General features: G+C 35.4%; 1 protein-coding gene and 1 pseudogene across 1 annotated transcript in view; both read left to right on the top strand.

The window, feature by feature from the left end:
• The window catches only part of LOC145261199 (neprilysin-1-like), a 1350287-nt gene that overhangs the window by 214748 nt on the left and 1115311 nt on the right, over window positions 1–20228 (top strand). The gene's annotated exons all lie outside the window — the stretch shown is intronic.
• On the top strand, window positions 17131–17236 carry LOC145261351 (U2 spliceosomal RNA; annotated as a pseudogene).

Here is a 20228-nt window from a genome sequence, read left to right as displayed (position 1 = left end):
TTGTGGGTTTGAGAAAACAATCTTGAAGAAAGAATCCGAAAATCCCAAGACGATAAACGATGCGTTGCATCCAATGAAATCAATACATTCTTCTTCTTCTTCTTCTTCTTCTTCTTCTTCTTCTTATTATTATTATTATTATTATTATTATTATTATTATTATTATTATTATTATTAATTGCTTTGTTTTAATTTCTTTGATGTGTCCACACATTTCTTTGAGAGGCATTGTCCATCCGTCGCTCAGGCTTAAGTTTGAAATGCATCATTTTTTTTTTGTCCTAAACGTGCTAACTAATGGATGCATCTTATCTCACACTAGCAGGGCTACTCGGCGTTACCTGGGGCAAAAGGCTAACATATTTCTATAAAAACTTTTATTTCTTCTCTATCTTCCTTTTTTTCTTTCTTTTTTTTTTTTTTGCTCTTCTCACACCCTCTTTCTTATGTACCAGCCCATTCCTCTCCCTAAACATACAACTTTTCTTTATATATAGAGTCCCTGAGGAATGAGTCGTTATAAAGTAATTAACTCTTTGATTAAATAAGTGTCACTTCCCTTTGAACAGAACACAATATGGTTGGAAAACTGACCCTACTCGACAAAAATATGCACTAGTTTAGGCTAAAAAAGATGAATATTTTTTGCTATATTTTAGATATTATTCATCGAGGGCAAGAATATATCAACTTTGTGGGCATTTGTTTTGTCGATTTTTAGTTTTAGCTTAACACACAATCATACACGCGGACATCAAACGGAAAAGTGATCATGTTCTATGACAAAGACATACAGGCGGGCAGATACATAAAAGACAAAACTATCAAACCAGATATTTTAATATGGAACAAGCCCGAAAGAACTGCGCTCATTATAGATGTCACAGTCCCAAATGATTTTGGCCTTAACAGAGCTGAACGGGAAAAGATAACAAAATATCAGAACCTAAAAAAATGATCTAAAAACAACATGGTCTCTGAAAGAAATAAACATTATACCGGTTGTGATAGGAGCAACTGGCTTAATAAAAAAGAATCTTCATAAATACTTAGAAGCAATCCCTGGAAGACCAAGCTGTAACGAGATACAAATAGCAGCCATAAAGGGAACAGTATCTATTCTAAAAAGATCCCTCGGATATAAATTTAAATCATAACAGAATCAAGTGTTACCTTCAGGAGGGAGCCCCTTGATATCTTAAACTTACTGAAGTTAAATAAAAAAAATAAAAAAAGTGAACAACTACGTCTTATATTATAGATGTTTTTAATATGTTTTCATAAGAGGCTTTGCACTTAGCTCAATCTGCCACGCTCAGTGTTTTAAATGCTTAAGCTGGAAATAATATTTTCAACGGTCTGCCATACGCTTAACTTTTGAAATAATGATTTCGTCTGTGTGTCAAGCTTAAATTTTAAATAGAATTTTATTCAATCTGTGACGCTCATCATTGACATGATATTTCCGTCGGTCTGTTATGCAATGTTTGAAATACCATTGTTTATTACATACAAACATTTCTATAAGGAGTTCAATTAATTATATTCATATTTTGAAATAAAATTTTCGTTGGTCTGCCAGCATAAGTGTGAAATAGCACTCCCGTCGATTTGCAACACGTCTTTTTATCATTTTGTCTCTGTTTATACATATCACAAAGAGACTTAGTCTATCATGTTAATGCTTAAAATAGCATTTTCATTGGTCTGTCAGGATTAACTTGCAAATGTAATTTTAGCACGTTGTTCATGCGTAAGTTTGAAATCATGTTTTACCAGTCATTCATGCACAGGTATAACAATATGTAGTAGTAATAACTTATGATCTATAGTAATAAGTAATAATCTATAGTGATATGAGATGATCTATAGTGATAAGTAATAATCTATAGTAATAAGTAATGATCTATAGTGATGAGTAATAATCTATAGTGATGAGTAATGATCCATAGTAATAAGTAATGATCCATAGTGATATGAAATAATCTATAGTGATACATCTAAAATAATCATAATAATGATCTATAGTAATAAGTAATGAGTTATAGTGATAGGAAATGATCTATAGTGATACATCTAAAATAATAATAATGATCTATAGTAATAAGTAATGATCTATAGTGATAGGTTATGATCTATAGTGATGAGTAATGATCTATAGTAATAAGTAATGATCCATAGTGATAAGAAATGATCTATAGTTATACATAAAAAAATAATAATGATCAATTGTAATAAGTAATGATCTATAGTGATACATCTAAAATAATAAGTAATGATCTGTAGCAATAAGTAATGATCAATAGTGATACATCTAAAAATTATAATAATGACCTATAGTATTAGTTAATGATTTATAATGATAATTAATGCTCTATAGTGAAAAGTAATATTCTATGGTGATAAGTAATGATCTATAGTGATGTATCTAAAATAATAATAATGATCTATATTAATAAGTAGTTGTCTATAGTAATAAGAAATGATATATAGTGATACATCTAAAATAATGATAATGATCTATAGTAATAAGTAATGATCCATAGTGATATGAAATGATCTACAGTGGTACATCTAAAATAATAATAATGATCTATAGTAATAAGTAATTATTTATAGTGATAAGAAATTATCTATAGTGATACATCTAAAATAATAATAATGATCTATAGTAATAAGTAATGATCTATAGTGATAGGTTATGATCTATAGTAATAAGTAATGATCCATAGTGATAAAGCTAAAATAATAATAATGATCTATAGTAATAAGTAATGATCCATAGTGATAAGAAATGATCTATATTATACATCCAAAAAATAATAATGATCAATTGTAATAAGTAATGATCTATAGCGATACATCTAAAAATAATAAGTAATGATCTGTAGCAATAAGTAATGATCAATAGTGATACATCTAAAAATAATAATGATCTAAAGTAATAAGTAATGACCCATAGTAATAGGTAATGATCTATAGTGACACATCTAAAAATAATAATAATGGTGATCTATAATAAGTAAGTATCTATAGTGATATATCTAAAAATAATAATAATGATCCATAGTGATAAGTAATGATCTATAATGATGCATCGAAAAATAATAATAATAATCTATAGTGATAAATAATGATTTATAATGATACAGCAAAAATTAAGAATAATGATCCATAGTGATAAATAAATATCTATAGTGATACATCTAAATAGAATAATAATGATCTATAGTAATAAGTAATGATCAATAGTGATAAATGATGATCTATAACGATAAGTAATTGTCTATAGTAATAAGTAATGATCTATACAGATATATCTAAAAATAATAATGATGATGATCTATAGCGGTATGTAATGATCAAAAGTGACACATCTAAAAATAATAAGTAATGATCCATACCATAGTGATACATCTAAAAATAATAATGATCCATAATTATACGTTTAAAAATAATAAGTAATGATCCATAGCGACACATCTAAAAATGATAGTAATGATCCATAGTGATACATATAAAATAATAGTAATGATCCATAGTGATACATATAAAATAATAGTAATGATCCATAGTGATACATATAAAAATAATAGTAATGATCCATGGTGATACATATAAAATAATAGTAATGATCCATAGTGATACATATAAAATAATAGTAATGATCTATAATTATACATATAAAAATAATAGTAATGATCCATAGTGATACATATAAAATAATAGTAATGATCTATAGTGATACATATAAAATAATAGTAATGATCCATAGTGATACATATAAAAATAATAGTAATGATCCATAGTGATACATATAAAAATAATAGTAATGATCCATAGTGATACATATAAAATAATAGTAATGATCCATAGTGATACGTATAAAATAATAGTAATGATCCATAGTGATACATATAAAATAATAGTAATGATCCATAGTGATACGTATAAAATAATAGTAATGATCTATAGTTATACATATAAAAATAATAGTAATGATCCATAGTGATACATATAAAAATAATAGTAATGATCCATAGTGATACATATAAAATAATAGTAATGATCCATAGTGATACATATAAAAATAATAGTAATGATCCATAGTGATACATATAAAATAATAGTAATGATCCATAGTGATACGTATAAAATAATAGTAATGATCCATAGTGATACATATAAAAATAATAGTAATGATCCATAGTGATACATATAAAATAATAGTAATGATCTATAGTGATACATATAAAATAATAGTAATGATCCATAGTGATACGTATAAAATAATAGTAATGATCCATAGTGATACATATAAAATAATAGTAATGATCCATAGTGATACATATAAAATAATAGTAATGATCCATAGTGATACATATAAAATAATAGTAATGATCCATAGTGATACATATAAAATAATAGTAATGATCCATAGTGATACATATAAAAATAATAGTAATGATCTATAGTATACATCGAAAAACAAAAATAGTCAACTTGCAGATTCTAGAGTTCACCGAGAGAACCTTAAGAAGGTCGGAGGTTACATTGACTGAAACGTTGTGAAAATAACACTCAAGGTGCAAACATTAATCTGAATAATTCAAATTATATGAACATATTTAATGTGTGCACAAATATCTTATATCTTATTAAGGTATTCATGATTAGGGCTATGACAACAGCATATTCTTTTCATTGTTTTGACTCTGAATATATATCCAACACAGTTAGACACAGTTAATCAACCGAGAACCACATCACTCTATATAAAAGCATATAAGATATTAACGGATATACACTCGAGAGTCAAACAATGAAAAGAATATGCTGTTGTCCTAGACCTATTTATGATTAAATTTCAAATAGCAGTTTGTTTTCATTCCCATAAAATTCTCTAAAAGAAAACCTCTCGTTCCGTTAGCCATGACTGAGTAGAAGAATGAAGTAATTTGCAATTGTATTTTTTTATTATTGCCCGCACTGAGGATCGAACTCTCAATCAGAAGAGTGTAAGAGGCTCAGTCTAGCACGCTAGCATTTGAAATAACGATTTGTTTGCATATGTCATGCTTAAATGTCATATACCATTTTTTTTCATGTGTCTGCAAATTTCTCTAGGACAAGGTTCCTTCAATAAGTTTCCAAACTCTTTTTGTCTGGGCAATTTTATTGATAGTACACATATTAAACCTTATTCGCTTTCAAAGTAATCTCCTCTGGCTGAAACGCACTTGCTGCACCGTTCCAACAACTTCTGGAAGGCCCCATGGAAGCCCTTTTGTGTGAGCATGTCCATGACCCTCGTCATAGTGACTTCCATCTCAATTGCCTCTAATGTTTTCCTTGAGCTTAGAGAATAATCAAAAGTCACCGGGAGCAAGGGCTGCTGGATCATAGGGCGGGTAAGAAACTGTCTTGATGCCCATCTTGGTCATGACAACATCTTTCTTTCTGATCTGTACTGAGCATCCTTGGGACAAACTTTTCCCAAATCTTCCGCATCTTCAGTTCCTCACAAATAATTGTGTGTACAGTCCCCACACTGATATCAAACTGTGTACTAATTGTCCCCATAGACACACGAAGGTCTTTATCCATGAAATTCTTTATTTGGCCAATCAACTTTGGTGTTCTGACTTCCTTACTCCTCCACACCTCTCATCATGTGTTACAAGCTCACTACCTTCCTTGAATCTCTTATACCACAACAACTGATGCTCGATTCATGCAAAATGGTCCAAAAGTAGTCTGAAGCATTCCATACGTGTCTGTGGTATTTTTTTCCAAGTTTAAAACAGAATTTTATTGCATATCCTTCTTCTAAAATGTCCTCATTCCAGATTGCATTTTTTAAATTCATCAATTGTGCCAATAAGGCTTTAGTAGGATGTATTCCAATCCCTTCTGTTGCTGTTCATTGTAACCTGAAATTATAAAAATTGGTCAGTACCACATAAGATGTATAGCAATAACTTACTAAATTTTCAAGAGTCTACGACAATTTTAAATGCCTGTACAAAAGAAAAGTCTAGAAACTTATTGAAGGCACCTCGTAGGCTTTGTTTGTCACTCGTAAGTTTGAAATAGCATTTTTAACAGGGAAATCGCGTTATTATTGTCAAATATGTCGATTGTATGGATACTTCTATAGAATATATTCGTCGTAATTCATTTTTAATTTTTTTTTTTTTTTGATATTTGACAATTGTTCCAAAAAAAATTGAACCAATTCATTTCGTAGCTTTAGTGAATTCACATTAAAAAAATGGATAAGATTATTCTTTTCATTATTTGTTTGTTTGCATTTTCAGAGAAACTTTGTTGTTCGAATTTTTTATTCTGTTTTTCCTATTTGCGCTTAAAGAAATGCATCGAAAGAAAATTTATGAAAAAAAAAAAACGGCAAGAAAAACCCAAAAGAATCTATTCTTGCAGATATCCAAACAATTGAATTTACAAGAAAACATTACAAATGATTCCTTCCATTTCTTGTAAGCAGATATTAAAACAGCTTTCTTTTTTCTTTTAGTATCTCATTTCGTAGGCTTGAATATTTTAATCTGATATTGGCTTTGGAATATGGAAACCATAATATGAATCGAAAGTTAGGAACTAGAAAGCGGCGGCCATTAAGAGAATATGTGGCGATTGAATTGTGAAGTGATTTGGATGAACGCAAAAAAGCAAAGAGCTAGAATAGCTAACCCTCTTTTTTTCTTAGTTCGTTTGTATTCACTCTCTCCGTCATTACGTAAAGTAAATAAGTTTTCACAGGAACGTGTTAACTTAAAGTATTTTCGATTAATGAAAATCGTTTCAAGACTTAAAATTTACAAGTCTATGTCAAATGATAAGCCGATGTGATCTTAGAAGCGTCTATTAGAACAGCGAATGAGATTTTACCCAGCCAGGACTCCAAGAAAATACGCTCAACAACTCTCCACCCACCCCATGCTTTTGGGAGGGAGAGGGGCAAGGTGTAAAGAAATTTCTACTGACTCAAGTATAAACCTTCTTCATTTCACGCACACATGATTAAACACGGGCGACAGTCAGACGAACAGAAACGAATTGCTACTCACAGCTATGCATGCGTTAAGAGAAACGGAGGTAAACCAACACACATACACATTGCCACGCTGCCAATATATATTTATCCCGCATATATTGGATCCACATCCCCTTAGCGCATTATGGGACAATCTTAAACTCTCTAATCCTATTCCAGGCCGCATATATCCATTATGTAACCCCAGTTTGGCTTATACCACCTGTGGCGCAATAGTTCCCTTACCTCTCCTCCTGTCAAATCTGTACTATTTATCCTTTATCCAAGATTATCCTGCACTCCGTCCTAATGTGCCAATCGCTAGACGTCACATTTCTTATTTGTTACCTTGCGCACCCACTAGAAACATAAGGCTTCGAAATACCTGTGTATAAAGAACTTGTGTACCCCCCTTGAATTGCTGATTATTAAATCGATGTGCACTAGTATATACTTTTGTATTGTCATTTTTTCTTTCTGTATATATATATGTGTGTGTGTGTGTGTGTGTGTGTGTGTGTGTGTGTGTGTGTGTGTGTGTGTGTTTTAGAAAATTTTAGTCAGATCCGACCAGTACTTTCTGAGAAAAAGTGGAATGGGCAAACTGACAGACAGATAAACGGAAACTGGGAACAAGTGAAGCATGCATGGTCCCCCGTGAGTGTACAGTGAACGAGGCAGGAAACAAAAATGACTAAGTTCAGCATTTGCTCCCCCACCTTCACCCCAACCGGTCTCTAGTCCCAAAAGTCCCCGGGGGAGTCAAATCCTGGTGAAAATGAACAAACGGTGCAGTTTTAGGCCTTAAAATATGTAAATTTGCGTTCTGCACCATGCAAAAAAAAGAAATGACTAAGTCCATCATTTGACCCCCCCCATTTAGCCCCAAAAGTCCCCAAATCCTTAACATATTTAAATTTTAGTCCAACACCATGCAAAATTGCTAAATAGACATACACAGAAAAGTTTGGACAAATGTGGTAAAATAGTTTTAAAAAATGGAGTGTTTTATTAGCCCTAAAATAACCCCTCGGGCACACCCAAGAGTTATCGCGAAAACAAAATTATATAGAAATCAGTTCCAACTTTTTCAGAAAGTTTTATAAAAACCCAACGCATCAATTTTTTTTTTTTTTTTTGATAAGCACAAACGTATCAATTGTAGCCATTTTAACCTGAAAGGCACCTCTAGCGGGGCAACCAGAGTTTTCCCAGAAAATCCGTTCTGTTATATTTTTTTTACTCATATCTTGTTTAATGTTTGTGCAAAATTTCCAAAAATTCCAAGACGTAGTTATTGAGAAAAGTGCGGACAGAAGAACGGACGAACGGACAATTTACAGGTTCTCTCTCCATTTGTCGGGGGAGGGTGGCTACAAATATAATATTGTATTATATACTATATTATATTTTTATAAACAAATTATTATATTATATATATAAATAACATATATATATATATATATATATATATATATATATATATATATATATATGTATATATATAAACAAATTCACCTGCCTTCATGAATACGTTGAGTTTGTTCTTTTCGGTAACATGTCCCTTTTGATTACCCTTATTCGATTTCACTGCCATCTTTTTATTATTCCATAAGTTGCCTTCTATTGTTTATGCGTTTTGCAATATCCTGAAATTCAAGAAGAGGAAATTTGTTTGCTTCTTTTTTGTTTACTTATAAGATTAACGAAAGGATTTTTACGTCCTCATCTTCTTACTCTCTTCCCCATCTCCTGATTGAATCGTTTTTCTCTTGTTCAGATGTCCGGCTCCAAATTGACAAGATTGGATATCAGGTGGTCGTCAATATACAGATGTAAGACTGTTTTGAAGTGGGCATTGCAAAGGGCATTTTAGCATAGAAAAGGGAACATTTCCATTTGCATGTGTGTCGTGATTTATGTATGAATGAAGAGATATCTGACCTTTACCAACAAATGCATAACTTTATATATTATACTAGCATTTCAGCCCGCCGTTGCCCGGGTATTTGGAGGTGAATGTTGAGCAAAAAAAAATAAAGCGGTCAATTTTTTAAACTTTGACTCCTATTATGGCCCCTTAACATTTATTGTTTTGGGCTCAAATAAAGTTATTAAGTTAGATCCATGTCCAAGGAACCAATATCTAAAATTTCATGTGTTTAGACCCAAAATTTTCGGAGGAGTTTGGTAGAGTTCTCAAAAGTCAAATCGTTGAACTTTGACCCCTTAGTCGCCAAATTTCTGGCCGAAACCCGATCACATAGATTTTTCCAAATCTCAGTACCCTGTATATCAAATTTCGAGTCTGTAGACAAAAAATTGACAGAGTTATTGCATATGGAAATGTACACAGACAGACACACAGATACACACACAGATACTTTCACTTTTATAGATATATAGATAGATTATATATATATATATATATATATATATATATATATATATATATTATTTTTTTTTAATCCTTGGAGATTAGGCTTCTTCATTTGTGTATTCATTCTTTTTACGAATTGTTATCCTCATCTTCATAATTGTTGTTCCACCACGTTTCGACCAACTGAAGTTGTTATTTTTATCCGATTACCGTAAAAATAAACATGTTCAATGTGCAGATATTTTGCTCAAACGTGAAAATACACTTGTGCGGGTGATCTAAAGATTTTAGTTTGACTGGTATTTTAAATAAATATTTATTATTTTATCTGTGTAGTTGTATAAAGTTTTGTTTCAAACAAAATCAAATAAAAAAACGAGATAAATAAAGGAATCGGTTTTAGCATCGGAAAATAAATACAAATTTTTCCGAATTCGATATCGATTCCGATACCCTCCAAAATTCCGATTTTCCCGATTTCCGGTTCTAATTAATCGTCCCAGCACTAGTCTTTTTTTTCCCCCTAAGTTTCTCAAGACTATTCTACTGCGTATACCATTATTAGAATGATATTGAGTTTCTCCACGTTCCATATTCTTTTGAGGTCATTAGGTCTAATCGCATTATTATTATTATTATTATTATTATTATTATTATTATTATTATTAATGTTATTATTATTACCATTATTATTATTTTTCCTATTTACAATGCCTCCTCACGGGAAAGAGTTAGACACCAGGGTCGTTTTTTAACGTGGAGAAAAGGAACAAAAATAAAAATCGTCTCAGTCGTGAAGGATTTCTCCTCCACTGACAGCGAACAAGAAATTGAAGTGTAGCATCTGAAGAACAGATACTACACTTTGATCTTGGCCCGAATGTTTTTGTTGTTGTTGTTATACAGCATAATTACGTTGACGCGCCCGTTCTCATTAGATCATCGAAGTTAAGCAACGTTGAGCCTGGTCAATACTAAAATGGATAACCATTTGGGAATTGTAGGGGCTGTATGTACTCTTCATTTATCTCTGCATTGTTTCCAGTCGTCCTGGATTTCTCCTTACTACTGGACTCAAACAGTGACGATTCTGGAGAGGTGTGGATGTGATTGCACAACCTTTGCTTCACAATTTCACACGCAGTTACCTTTACAGGCGGCGATATTCATTGTCTTTTGAGACTTAATGGAGGCTTCCATTTTCATTGTAGTAGTAGTAGTAGTAGTAATCATTTTTATTTTTTATATGAAATGAAATTGTTTGATCGTTTTCGTCTAAGGAGATTATTATTTTATATCAAAGCGAGATGATTATTTATAATACTCCTCATACTCCTCAAAGGGTTGTTGAACGTTTGTGTGCTTTCTATGTTGGCCGTGTCTATTGCTTTTTTTTACGGTAATTGATGTAATAAAGTGCTTCCTGTCGATTTGACCTGTCTGTACTCTCCACAATTTCAAGCCAAATATACACATCTTATTTCGTCGATGAAAACATTCTTTAAGTAGATTCACCTTTTCCTGACTCTATATTCCTCTATTTTATTTCCGATATATATCTGTCTATAGTTGTCCTGAACATATGAAGCAAGCCTGCGCACATATCTGTCGCGCATCTATGTTCAAATATGGAGGGTTTCTTTGTCTTTTATGTGACCCTACTCTTTAGCCTTTTTGATATAATCAAAATATAGTATCTGTTCTGATACTATCTTTATTATAATTCTATTAGTTTGTCTGTCTGCTCTAGTTTTGCTCAGAAACTACTGTCAGATCTAGGTGTAATTTTGTATGATCCTTTGTTATAATAAGGTGCATAGTGTAGGCAAAATTGTAGCGTGTATAATTAGCGCAGGGGGTCATTCGCTTAAGAAAAGAAAGAGAAAAAGTCTTAAACTCGAAACCTTAACCCGACACGAGACAAAAACGTCTCTTATGCAAATGGAGACGCGGTCGGATATGACAATATATAAAAAAAACATTTCTTGAGTTGAAAACGATTCTTTTTTTATTTTAATTGGAATTCATTGAGATGAGTATTATCAAAATTAATTTATTATCTATTATCCTCATCTTTCTTAGTTGTTTCAGGACGTTTTGGCCAACTATTTCTCTGGCGTTCGTCAGGTGGTACCGCTACAGTTTCAATCCTACCCAATGCCAGCCAGAGGCTTACTTGGCCAAAACATGGTGAGACGACAACAACTATGGATGGCAGTAATTGCTAAGAATGCAGTTAGGAGATTCGGAGTTCCTATCCCGTCGTGGTTACCACCTGACGAAGACCAGAGGAATAGTTGGCCGAAACGTCGTGAAACAACAACTAAGAAAGACGAGGATAATAGTCCGCAATAAAATAAATTAATAGATTCTTTTTTTTTTTTTTTGCCGGCTCGAAGTCGGTACGGTGTACCTTGCAATCTGGTGTTAGTTGAAGAAAGCTTGTTTGCGATAAAGTCGGAAAGGGAACAGGACAGATATTTGTTTACGTGTGCTTCGATGCAGCAAACTTGGCGATCTGAAAATCATTCTTCCTCTTTTTTCTTTAACTCAAACATTCACCGATTAGTAAGAAAACCTGTTAGTGTTGTTTTCTTTAGGGCAACAAATTTATCGTTCCACCTTGTATTTAATGCAAAAATGTAACCTTGTTCAGCCATCGATTTGGCATACAGCACTTATTTAAGTCCACAGTCTATAACTTTTACCCTTGTAACTCTGCTCTTATATGGAGATGTGGCCCTGTCGGTGGGGCATTAGAATACGCCGACTGCCCCCCTGCAGAGGGTAAAAGTCCCTCAATGGGAGTCCTGGATATGACCTTAAACTATATCCGATGGTGAGGCCCCAGCTTGCGGGCTCTGGGGAGTGTGGAGCCACCCTTTAATTGCCATTGCTCCCAGGCCCACTCTGACCCGGAGTGGTAGTACCTGCTAGGGTCCCAACTATGGGTTAAATAGAAACTGACTTGCAAAAAACAAATATATTCTATTAAAAAAATTTTCAAAATCACCGGGTTCGGCATTAAATAGCCTGAAAAGGGTTGATATGCCGTAAAACAAAAACAACCAACCAACCAACCAACTTATATGGAGATGACTAAATAATGAGTATATATGTACGTGAATCCGGATGAATCTTTTATTTCTATATGAATCGGATGTGTCCTAAGATTGATTATTTAATTAATTGCAATTCTTTTTGAGATGAGTAATTTTGTATTATTTATTAATGTATTTATTGCTGGCTATTATCCTCATCTTTTTAGTTGTTTTTTTTTTCACGACATTTCAGCCAACTATCCCTCCGGCCTTCATCAGGTGGTTAACCACAACGGGATAAGAATGCCGAATCTCCCAGCTGCACCCTCAGCAATTACTGCCTTCCATAGTTGTTGTCGTCTCACCACGTTTTCGCCAACTAAGTGAAGGCGAGAAGAATAGTTTGCCGAAACGCCATGAAACAACAACTAAGAAAGATGGAGATAATAGTCCGCAATAAATACATTGGATAAATAATCCTAAGATTGAGTACTGCTGCAACATCTAGGGAGGTGTTTACCATAGCACTTTTTATTTACATAAGAGAGTATAAAGTCGACTTCACAATCTCGTCGTAGTAATCTCTACTATTCTTGACGGCCACGTTTTAATAGAAGCCTTTCTCTACTCTATCATTATCCTCAAACTCGTCTAACTACAACCACAGCAAAGAATCCTCCTTTCTTCTGCCGTGTTCCTAAAACTAAACGCAACTTCCATGAAGAAAGTTTCTTCCCCCAAACTTCTCATCTATAGAATATAATGCCACAGGGTTGCTTCCCAGCTGACCACAACATGGTCTTATTCAAGTCTAATGTCAATAAATTCTTGTCGAGCCGTGTACTTAAATAATTAATTTCATCCATTTCTTCCGATCTTCTCGAGTCATCGTTCTTCAGCAAGTAACAATCTCATGAACCCTTGTCCACGAGTGGCTTTTCGCCCAGGTCTATAGATTCATATGCTACATGTGTAACATTTCCAATAATTAAATGGCTTTATTTAGAGAATACAGACTTTTTTTTTATTACATCTTCACCCAAACAAGGCACATTGCCACTTTGATGTAGGGGGCTACTATCAATGACATAATCTACAGGGGCGCTATATGGGGAGTTGGACAGCAAGATGTCGGTTCACGTTACACTTGAACTTCTGCATGTCAGTACAGTTGGGGAAGCAGAAACCCGGAAGGGAATTCCAAAGTCTATCAGTTCTGAGAAAGAAACTACTGGAGTAGAAGGCTCTCTTACATCTAGGGATCTCTACTGTGAAGGGGTGGCATTTAGCTGCTTGTCGGGTTTGTCGGGGGTATTTATGTTGAGGGGGTGCGAGTGCTTGCAGTTCGTCGGAGCATTCACCGTAAAAGTACTTGTAGAACAGGCAGAGGGATGCTACATTTCATCGATGGGCAGATGCTGAAGTTTAGATAACAGTTCAGGACCTATCAGGTTGGCGACTCTCTTTTGAACCTTGTCTAGGAGCGAGAGATTAGTAGCATATGCACCAGCCTAAATATGACAACAATACTCCATACATGGGCGAATCGTGGCCTTATAGAGATACAGGATACTTTCGGGCGTTAGTAGCTTTCTAGCACGGTAGAGAGAACCTACCTTCTTTGCAGCGCTCCTGGCAATGCTCTCAATGCAATTGTTCCAACTCATGTTTCCTGTGAACTTTAGGCCGAGGAGTTTTAAAGATGTACTTTCAGATAAAGAGTCTTTGGCCTTTGCTATTAGTGGCAGAGAAGGTTTCTTGTAATAATAAAGACTGAATGTTCCCTTAGCAAATCAATTATTTATTTCTTAATGTAACTTTCTAACTTAATACAGCATGGGACGATAAATTTCTTGCTTAAAGAAAACCACACTTTTATTGAAAAAATTCATTCACGTAACTTGATTATGTAGTAGAGCCGACATCTATTCAATGTAGCCGCCTTCAGCCTCAATCACCGCCTTAATACAGGTTTGGAACTGGGAGCATGCTTTTCCACGAGCGCAAATGGAAGCTTGACAAATACTCGGCCGATGGCAGCGATCAGGCTGGCTTTGATGGTGTGTGTGTGTGGGGGGGGTCATGTTGGTGATGTTGGAGGGGGGGGCAGTGAGAGAAGGGTACAAAGTCATAGCCAAGCCTCGGTCTCTTTGAACTTGTGGGTAAGCGCCGAGTGCTGTTGCCAAGGTCTGCCAGCGGCCACCTGATTGCACCGGGGAGATCACCACACTTTTCAGCACATCCAGGTACACTTAGGGCTTGACTTTCAAGCTGACTCTGAATATGTGAGGTGGTATGATGTGGCCTTCACACCACACCAAGGACCATAACCGTGGCCGGAAACTTTATTGAGCTGTGCCCTCAAGTGTTAAATCATCCGGATTTACATTTCGAGGGTGCTGGCAATGGTCCAGTTGTCACTACCTGAATAAGTAAGGAGCATGATTTATACAGTGGTGCATTTCTGGCCTCGCTCGTTGAATATTGTGTCACTTTCAGACATGATAGAAGGCTCCTATTGCTCTTGGGATTTGTACACAACTGGCCAACTAGTAGATGGCCTGCAACAAAAAAATAAAAAATAAAACCGGTTATCATGATGGAAATGGAATCATGTCGTCTTTTCTATGGCGATAATGTTATCATTTCAATTTGTAAATAAATATTCTTATCTTATCAAGGTGGAGATCTTTGTTTTGTCATGCATTTGACATCCTGCCTCCTGCCTCAACTTTAAGTCATCCCTGGAAAGTATTCCGTTCTATAGATCTGGATTGTGGTCATGCACGTCTCGAACATGTGTATCCTTTTTATACATATGAGTGTGTGTGTTTATACGTGCTTGTCCACTTCTATTGATTATACGCGTTTCATATAGTGGTTGCAAGATAAATAAGTTTCTTTTCGTGCAGAAAGAAGAGACAAGGAGATGTTCACTGAGAGTTTGTATAAATGGTTTTATTGGGAGAGAACTGACTCCAAAGAAAGAGAGAGAGAGAGGGAGGGAAAGAGAGAGAGAGAGATCAATGTGTCCTTAACTAATTATTTATTTCTTAATTTAACTTTCTAACTTCCGGAAATTAGTGAAGCACATAGACAACGACCTTGATGTATCATTTCGCTTAAATTATCAAGGGTTCTACATTATTGGTGGTGTCTTATTTGCACGACTTCCATAAAAAAAAACTGACTTGAAAAACCTTTGATTCTCCAAGCTTGATAAACGTGACGCCATTTTTCCGTGTCTTCACATCTTTGTTTTGTCTACTGGTTGACCTACTGCTTTTTGCTAAAACTTGATGTCACTCGTCTCTGGGGAGAATTCCGTTCTACATATCTGGGTTATCATTATGCAGGTGTATCCTTTTTATACATATTGTATTGGCGTAGGGTCCCTAGTTGTAACACGTACGAAAATAAATACCCTTTTCTTGACCTTTTGGCCAAGATCAAAGTGTAGTATCTGTTCCGGCAGATACTGCAAGCTATGACTAGCAAAGACCAGATGTGGGGGCAACCCCACATGCCTGACCATTAACCAGCTCCCATTTCCCACCTCTCGGGAGCTGGTCCCCTTTTTCCCTTCCCCCTCCCTTCACTCCTCACATTAAAAATCGGCCTTGTGCCTAATTTGCTCGGTGGGGGAGCAAATAAACACCATCTGTTCCGGCAGATACTGCAAGCTATGACTAGCTATGACTAGCTATGACTAGCAAAGACCAGATGTGGGGGCAACCCCACATGCCTGACCTTTAACCAGCTCCCATTTCCCACCTCTCGGGAGCTGGTCCCCTTTTTTCCCTTCCCCTCCCTTCACTCCTCACATTAAAAATTGGCCTTGTGCCTAATTTGCTCGGTGGGGGAGCAAATAAATACCATCTGTTCCGACAGATGCTGCACTTAAGATAATTTGTACCAGTCAATGGAGGGGAAACCCTCTATACTGGGACAATTATTATTTTTGGTAACCAGAGTGCCCCCTTTTTGCCTACTTTTAGGGGAGCTGGTTTTTACCTCACATTAAAAACGGCCTTGTGCCTAATTTGCTCAGTGGGGGAGCAAATAAATACCATCTGTTCCGACAGATACTGCAAGCAAAGACCATATGTGGGGGCAACTCCACATATAAGACCTTGGTCAATGTAGGGGCAACCCTTCATACCAATTGTCACTATCCAGCTCCCCTACTCCCCGGGGAGTTGGTCCCCATTTCCCCTTCACTCCTCACTTTAAAAATCGGCCTTGTGCCTAATTTGCTAGGTGGGGGAGCAAATAAATACCATCTGTTCCGACAGATAGTGTAAGTAAAGACATACGTGGGAGCGACCCCACATATAAGACTTCGTCAATGTAGGGGCAACCCTTCATACCAATTGTCACTATCCAGCTCCCCTACTCCCCGGGGAGTTGGCCCCCATTTCCACTTCACTGTTCACATTAAACATCGGCCTTGTGCCTAATTTTCTCGGTGGGGAAGCAAATAAATACCAACCCCACATATAAAACCTTGGTCAATGTAAGGGAAACCCTTCATACCAATTGTCGCTATCCAGCTCCACTACACCCCGGGGAGTTGGTCCCCATTTCCCCTTCACTCCTCACATTAAAAATCGGCCTTGTGCCTAATTTGCTAGGTGAAGGAGCAAATAAATACCCTTTTCTTGGCCTTTTGGCCAAGATCAAAGTGTAGTATCTGTTCTTACTATATGCTGTGCTTATGTTTGTAACTTTGTGATATAAAGTGGGGGATCACTTTTCTGTAATAATTTAATGTAAAATGATCGCCCACTTTACAACCAGTCAGTCTCAAAGCCATTCAAGTCATTCTCTAGATTATTCAAGTTGTTTTTGAAGGATTCCAGTTATTTTTTAAGCATTCAAGTTAAGGTCATTCAACTCATCTTTAATTTCATTAAAGTCATTCTAAGTACTTTACTTTTTATTTATTTAAGTCATTTCAGCCCATTTTCGGTCATTTTAGTTTATCTTTAATAATTTCATGTCAATCCTACATTCACGCATTCATTCATTACACGAGAGCACGCGACTAATTGCTATCGGCCTTGTTTTAACTCAATTTGACTGAAACGTTAGGAAATTTACAAAAACATGCAAAATTCAAACAATTTTTATTCATGAAAAATGAGGTTTTTAAAATTTTGCCTATTTTCGGCTTCGCATATTATTTCTCGATGTGGCAATGTCAAATGGCCATGTTTCCCAGATTTGACCAGCTCCGATGTTTTCTTGTGCGGATATCTTAAAGAAAGAGTCTGTGTTAACAAACGTTAACGAACGTGCTCTCTCTCTTTTTATGGTCTTGTTTGTTTCCTTACCGTGACGTCACTTCGCTCATGGCTCGGTATTTGCATATAGCCGTTCGCGCTATGTCACCCATAGGGAAAGAAAATAAAGTCATTTAAAGTGGTTGTAAAGGACGAGTTCTTGCTGTGGATTATCCATTACACATCTGCTAGTCAAAACGACAGACATTCCTGGCAAACTGCGAGGAGATTAATTAGATTTTCCCGACCATTATCCATTATATCCAAATCAGACAACTGCGATGACTTTGGGAACTTGCCAAACGAGAATGTACGGTAGTTGATATCAACACGTTTGGAACACACATAAAATTCCTGTTATTATCGCTCGTACATATTTCACGTGATGGTATTTGAGATACGCCAATTCTAATCAGCTGCCCATCCGGACAATTTACTCATGGCGTCTACAAAACTAACCTGATCTATGACAAAATGCTGGCTTATCCTCGAGGCTCCGGTAAAGCCAACCGCAAATAGAATTATCTTGTACGCAAGAAATGGGAAGATGTGTCAATATATTTTGAGGATTGTGGAAAGGGGGAGCAGGTTTTTGGAGTGTTGCCTATGTAAGTTATCCATGACGAATCAAATTGGAATCTATATCTATGCGTGTGTGTTAGAGGATATGAGAAGGGTTATCATCTATTGACATCTTTCACAGAGACTGACACCCCACACGGGCAGTTTTGAAATGCCCGATACTTGATTTCCTGCCAGTCAAGCTAACAATTGTAATTTGCTGAGAACATGAACGCTAAAACCATATTTACTGTTACCTGTTGTGATTGCTACACTTTAAAAGTTTGTGAATTCAGAAAGTAAAGAAAAAAAATCATCATCATCGTCATCATCACAAACAACATTAATACTTCGAGGTAGCTACAGCAGATGCTTATGTTCAGCTATTGGTCATCATTATCTTGCTGTATGAATCCAAAGATTCTATTGTTGGAATAATTTTTCTAGTCAGAATTCTTCCAGGACGAACAACATGAAAATTGCCAGCATAGTAAGTGAAAGGCGATTTTTCGTGGAACGAACTGGATTCGAACTTGAAACACTCGAATCATCAGGCGGTGTCATTAACCACTTGATAACCGTTATCTTCCACGGCTAATGATGAGGATTATGTTCAGTCAAGTTTACGCACTCGGAAAGATAATCATCATCATCATCATCATCATCATTTTCATTAGAAAATATACTAATAATTTGAGGCAGCGGCCGCTCATGCTTACGTTCGTTCAATAGTTTTTGCATTAAAAAAACACAAAGAAAAAAATCAGCAGCAGCATCATATGTGATTATTACACTTTAAAATTCAAAGCGATTCAAAGCCATTCCCTTAAAGCTACAGCAATTTCATGACGAACAAATGAATATGGTAATAGTTTATACCTGCTCTTTTGAGGCTGTTTGTAAAGTATTTGGGTAGATATTTTAATGCTGCTCACCACAGTATTGTGTGACAGAAGGTCTAGAAAGTGAGATGATAAGCAAGCACTCTTGCCGAGAAAAATTGCCTGAGCATCCTTATCTTTATTCCCCGCCTGGGGCGCCCCAGGCAGAAGGCAATGAACTTACTCCACCCAAAAACCGGGTGGCAAGCCCTGGGAAGATGGGCCTACTCTGTGATACCCAGACGACGTACCTCAGTCCGACAGGTACAAGACCAGTTCTCTGGCCCCGCACCTGTCGGGCTGATTGTCTAGAACGGATTCTTGATGGGTACTTTTCTACCCAGGTCTGTAAGCAACCGAAGCAGTAATGATACTTATCCCATCTGGGTATATCAATTTCCAACTTTGTCTTGCTTTATATCTATCATCAGCAGCAGCCGCAGCATCCATTTTATCGTCTTATTTTTCTTGGTCAAGACTCTGTTGTTTTCTGGCAGTCTGCAATCCCAGTCTCCAGATTCGGTTGATCCCCCTTCGAATTCCACCTTCTAACATCTTTGTTGCTGGTTTGCATCGAAGGTTTGTTGGATCGTTCAACTTCACCCATTAAAAGAAGACTTGTTAAAAGATCAAACGCATATAACTTTTCTAATTAAATTAACTTAGACAAGAACAATTTTCATCTTTTTTTTTTAAATTACAGACGATACTAATACTTCAGTCAGCTGCTGCTGATATTTACGTTCACTTAAATACGTGCTAAATTATCTATATCTCTTAGTTTAACGGACAAAGAAACATATCTATCCTCCAACCCATAATAAATATCAATGTGCATTTATTTGCATATAAATAAATATAAAGTCATCCTGTCATACAAAAGTTAGCGAATAAAAACGTGAATTTTTCTAGTTTTTTTTTTTTAACGAAACCATTTAAAATTGTAAGGGGAAGCAAGAATGCAAATAGTAATCAACAGTTTTATTCCTTCATGTGGATTACATCATATTGTAAGGAGATTTA

This window comes from Euprymna scolopes, chromosome 37 (assembly GCF_053919585.1).
Source record: "Euprymna scolopes isolate OS-2025 chromosome 37, ASM5391958v1, whole genome shotgun sequence".
Classification (NCBI taxonomy): domain Eukaryota; kingdom Metazoa; phylum Mollusca; class Cephalopoda; order Sepiida; family Sepiolidae; genus Euprymna; species Euprymna scolopes.
The sequence above is the reverse complement of the archived record's forward strand: the minus strand, read 5'-3'. Positions and strand labels throughout refer to the sequence as shown.